Consider the following 6,000-nt stretch of genomic DNA (forward strand, 5'->3'; position numbering starts at 1 on the left):
GGGCGTTCGGCTTCCAAAGAACGTTCAAAAACCGGAACAATTACCGTATTTTTCACTCTATAACATGCACCCGATCATAACACGCACGTAGTTCTTAGAGGAGGAAAACAAGAAAAGAAATATTCTAAACGAAACAGTGGATGTATGATTTTTGTGGTTCATTCTGTGGCCACAGACATGTGATCTGACGGTGAGTTTGGAGTAGCCCAGTGCAAAAATCCTGAGGATCCATGTGGATCCGTGCTTTGTAACCACGTTTTAAGTGGGGAGGGAAGGAAAAGCACTCAAGGGACAAGGAGCACGCGTGGGGTGGGTGGAGAAGGATGTTGCTAATAATACAGAAGAGGGGTTTAAGGGCAGAAGGAACATGCGTGGGGTGGGTGGAGAAGGATGCTGCTAATAATGAAGAAGAGGGGTATAAGGGGAGAAGGCTCCTCTCCTCTCCCGCTTTGCTCCTTTAAAGCAAGCAGGCTCTGCTTTTCTCCCTCCTCCCCGCTCATCCCCGGCTTAGCGAGCTGAAAAACTTTGCTGCTATTCAGCGAGCTGAGTGGGGAGGAGAGAGGGACAGAGAGCCTGCTTGCTTTAAAGGAACCAACCAGACAGGAGCCGCTTACACTCGTGTAAGTGGCTCCTCTCCTCTCCCGCTTTGCTCCTTTAAAGAAGCAGGCTCTCTCCTCCCCACTCAGCGGCTCTTCTCCCGCTTTGCTGTTTCAAAGTGAGCCACGGAGGAGGGAAGGAAGGGGAACCATGGATCCTCTGCTCACTGACTGCAGCAGATCCCCCCGCCATCCGTAGGCATTCCCTCCATAACATGCACAGACATTTCCCCTTACTTTCTAGGAGGAAAAAAGTGAGTGTTATGGTGCAAAAAATATGGTACTTCTGGTTTTCATCCATTCGGGAGCCGGAACGTTCGGCTCTCAAGGCATTTGGGAGATGAGATCCCACTGTATAAAAATAGGGCTTGTTTACACCTGAGGAAACAAAGACCTCCATGATATAACTGGGGAAACTGCTTCCTGTATTATACACCAGCTGGTGTAAAGAGATGGGGATTACAACGAATTGGGTATGAAGAACTATCACAGGGTTGGCCTGTAATTTACCTGGATGTGCTCATTAGAAAAGCTGCCATTTGCTGCTGCATGCATTTAGCTATAGAATAATGAGAATAAAAATTAGCTATAAAAATTGTGCTATATGCAGTGTACAGTACGGCTTGTAAATATGTTTGCAGGAACTGTTGCTGATTGGACCAGGCAGTCTTGAGTGAGATGGATTGAGAAAAGAGAAGGCAGTTCCTCATGTCCTTTTATTCAGTGTGAGAGCTTGGAATGTCACACAGAGCGACTGAAAGATCAGAGGAGGGCAATGGCAGCAAAATCCCATGTCGGAGCAAAGTGCCGTGGGGTGCAGCAAGTTCACGGGAAGGCTAGTGTTGTTCACGGCGAAAGTAAAAAGCTGCAATTCTCTCATGCTCTTTTATAAGAAGAAAGCAAACACAGAAGAGATTTGCAAAGGCTGTTCAGCCATCTGTTCTGTTCTCACTTTTCGTGGCTTTTGCACTTCTGACAGACAGAAATCAGAGGTGAGACAGGGCTTGAGAGTTAGTGCAGTGGAATGGTTTGAGTGGGAGTGGTAGACCAGGGTTCAAATTCCCATTTGACCATGATACTCATCGCATCACCTTGGACCAGTCACAATCTCTCAGCCTAACTAACATCACAGGGTTGTTGTGGAGATAAAGCAGAGGAGAACCATGTCTCTTCTTTTTGGCGATCACTCGTAGCCAAGTAAGATTGTCTTCCATAAACACAGTTTTAACAGTGAGTCCGTAAGTGACTGTGGAGGCCAATTCTGGATCCACACGTCCTTCCACAGTGGGGACATAGGTTTCCAGGCGGGAATTGATCATGATGAAGGTTTGCCAAGCATGCCTTCCTCTTAGCACGTTTCTCCCTTTCATCCTGAGTTTGAGTGTCTTCAAAGTCCATGACACCTTTGGTAAAGGCTGTTCTCCAATTAGAGCGCTCGCAGGCCAGTGTTTCCCAGTTGTCGGTGTTTATACTACTTTTTTAAAAAAAATTGCCTTAAGAGAGTCTTTGAACCTCTTTTGTTGACCACCAGCATTACGATTTCCATTTTAAAGTTCAGAATAGAGTAGTTGCTTTGGAAGACAATAATCAGGCATACGAACAACATGACCAGTCCAATGAAGTTGATGTTGAAGACTCATTGCTTTGACACTGGTGATCTTTGCTTCTTCCAGTACACTGGCATTAGTTTGCCTGTCTTCCCAAGTGATGTGTAAAATTTCTGGAGACACCGTTGATGGAATCTTTCAAGGAATTGGAGATGGCATTTATAAGTGGTCCATGTTTCACAATCGTACAGTAAGCTTGGTAGTACAATAGCTTTGTAAACAAACATTTTGGTTTCCCTGCAAATGTCCCAGTCCTCAAACACTCTGCACTTCAGTCGGGAGAAAGCTGCACTCGCAGAGCTCAGGTGATGCTGGATTTCAGCATCACTGTCAGCCCTTATGGAATGATAACTGCCCAGGTAGGAGAAGTGACCGATATTTTCCAACGTTACACCATTGAGTTGTATTTGTGGAGCTGCAGAGGGGTTGTTTTCTGCTTGTTGGTGCAGCACTTTGGTTTTTTGTATCACCTTGAGCTGCTTAGAGGAAGGGAGGGCCATGAATGAATGAATGAATGAACGAAACTGAAGGATACCATGGCATGGAGTTTGGGTGATGCAAAAGAGTCACCTGTGGAATTTCTGCCTATTGTGCAACTTTTAAATGCACTGGATAATACAAAAGATAGCAACATTTGTTAAGGAAAACAGATATAGTCACACACACACACACACACACACACACACGGTTGTAATTAGGATCACATTCTGAATAACATAGGACTATATCTAAATGGCTTTGTGATAGCAGAAAATGCTTTTGCTATGGCACTTGTCCCTGATCTTCCTCTCCTTCCACTTACTTCAGTTTTCCATGCTGTGTCCTATACTGTTCTAGAACGTCCCCCAATCCCCAGAAACCAGTTTTCAGAGGCTGCAGGTGGCTGCGGTGGGGAAGGATTGGCAAAAATTGGGGGCCTCACTTTGCGCAAGCAGAAACGCTTTCAGCGATAGCCAGGGGCATGGATAGGTACTTAAAAGCGCTACAAACACAAATTTGCATGATATTTGCAAATTCTAATTCATATGCATAGACACGAGTTTCACTTTAAATGTCACAAGAGGCAAGCTAAAGTCATTTGAATTAATTTAGCCTCCCAAAGTAATATCCTCCACGGTAACCAGGACCATAATCCAATTCAGTTTCCCCGAAATTAATTACCTTCCTGGAAACACTCCAAAGTCAGACCCCCGACCCCATGAATTCACCCCTGGCAATGTCTGTGCTGGCTGCTGAAGGCCATTATCACTGGATATAATTCAATATTTTTCCCTTTATACATTTTAAGCAACTACAGTGGTTAAATAATGTTTAAGAGGGTAGATCCCTCACCTCTCCAGTCCCAGTTTCAATGTATTCTTCTAGACTGAATGATGATTTTAGCCTAATTAACAATCGTAGACACAAAATTAGTGTGTGATGATAATTCTAGGTGCATTCCTCTGGAATGAAGGAGCACAAACCTGTTGCTAAGACAGTTCTGCCAATGCAAACTAAATTAGATATAACTACTGCTGGGGAAGTGATAACTTTACAAAAGCAGGACCAATTATCTTGTTAGTTCCAACCATGCATTTTAAGTGGGGGTGGGAGCTGTTTCAGCATGGCTGTTTCCATGACACTAGTGGGGGGGATCCAGCCCCCAATAAACAACTAACATTTGTGGTAGGTTGAGTGTGCTGAGCCAGACGAAGTTTCTCCGGATTCTGGAAGCAATTATGAGACCATTGGAAACTTTACGAACTAAAGCCTTAGCAACACCAGATCTCAACAGCAACATGAAAAAAACGAGTCAATATATAAATATAAAATACCCTTTTAAAAAAATTAATCTGTCCAAAGTTTATCGATGGTTTTGAAGTATGTGGCTACAATCCTAAGCACACTTACTGGGAAGGAAGGCTCATTGAATTTATTGGCACTCGCTTCTCAGAAAGCATGCATAGGATCGGGGTGTTAGTCAACTATCAGAAAGCATCTATGGCTTGTAGCATCAGACACATTTTAAAACCAGATGGTCATGCAAGCAGATCTCTGCGTAGATGTTTTTTCATCAAATGGAAAGCAAACAGTTTGGGACCAGATGTTGAAGAGCACCAGCATACATTCTAAAGATGTAAAGGAATAGGGTGAGCAAACCAGAAGCTGTCTGCTATTTTGTACTTGGGGGCCTTTATTTTATGTTTTCAGCATGGAGTAGGAATTTATATGGTGGGTGGTTTTACCCTTCATGAGGCTAAGATTTGGGGGGTTGATTACCGGTATCTCAGCTGTGTGACGCATGAGCATCGTGAGAACCAACAAAGAGGTCATACATACCCTCCAGCATTTCTTCAATGAAAATAAGGGCATCTAATCATCATCAGAGCTTTTTTTCTGGGGGTACACAGGGGTACGCATACCCCTAAACATTTAGTGAATCTTTGTACTTTTTTCCGTTTACTGTATTTATTTTTCCCGATTAGAACTATAAAAGGGAGATTTTACTTGAGTCAAAATGAGAGTACCTCTAAACATTTTTTTTTTTAGAAAAAAGCACTGATGATGATGATGATGATGATTTCAAACCCCATCCATCTGACTGGGGTGCCCCAGTCACTCTGGGCGGCTTCCAACATATATAAAAACATAATAAAACATTAAACATTTAAAAACTTCCCTATACAGAGCTTCCTTTAGATGTCTTCTAAAGGTTGTATAGTTACTTATCTCCTTGGCTTCGTGGTCGCATTACTCCATACCCTTCAACATTTTCCCAATGAAAATAGGAACGTCCTAAGGAAAAGCGGGACATTCCGGGGTCAAATCAGAAACCAGGAGAGTTTCTGTAAATCTGGGCCTGGAAAATAGGGACACTTGGAGTTTCTGGTCTTATGCTGAGTCAGACCACTGATCCATCTGGCCTCATACTGTCCATATCAACTGGCAGTTCTCCAAGACCTTGGGCCTAACTACAAGTTACACACAAGTGTGTTTCATGACACCTTGGTGGCTCCTTAATTTTAATGAAAAACAGTCTTTGAATGGAGCAGTTTCAAACAGAGAGTAAAAGGTTTAAGCACTTTTTCCTGTAAGGTAAATGTAAAGGACCCCTGGACGGTTAAGTCCAGTCAAAGGCGACTATGGGGTTGTGCTGCTCATCTCGCTTTCCAGGCAGAGGGAGCCAGTGTTTGCCACAGACAGCTTTCCGGGTCATGTGGCCAGCAGGACTAAACCGCTTCTGGTGCAACGGGACACTGTGACGGAAACCAGAGCGCACGGAAATGCTGTTTACCTTCCCACCACAGTGGTACCTATTTATCTACTTGCACTGGCATGCTTTTGAACTGCTAGGTTGGCAGAAGCTGGGACAGAGCAACGGGAGCTCACTCCATCACAGGGATTCGAACCGCTGACCTTCCGAATGGCAAGCCAAGTGGCTCAGTGGTTTAGACCGCAGCACCACTTCTTTCCTGTATTTCACATTCACCCCTTTGGGCTGGCTGCTATGTGCATTTTTGCATAGTGTGTTTTCTGCCCTCAGTCAGAGCTCTTTCCCAATCCATCTACCTGGCCTGGCCTTCACTGCCAAACAATGAACTCCAACTCGCAGCACTGTTTCTGCCAAAGTCTTTAATGCATTGTTCAGATTGGTACGTAGCAAGGCACAAGTTACAAGGTACAACAGGGGCATGAGAGGTATAGACAAGGGCAAGTTAAGACATTAGTTTAACAAGCGACTCACATTTTATGAAATGATGATTCCAGTGATTACATCATCCCAATACATGTCAACCAAGGGGCATTCTCACCCTAGA

The sequence above is a fragment of the Podarcis pityusensis genome (assembly GCF_964106645.2).
Source record: "Podarcis pityusensis genome assembly, chromosome: 11".
In the NCBI taxonomy this organism is placed as follows: domain Eukaryota; kingdom Metazoa; phylum Chordata; class Lepidosauria; order Squamata; family Lacertidae; genus Podarcis; species Podarcis pityusensis.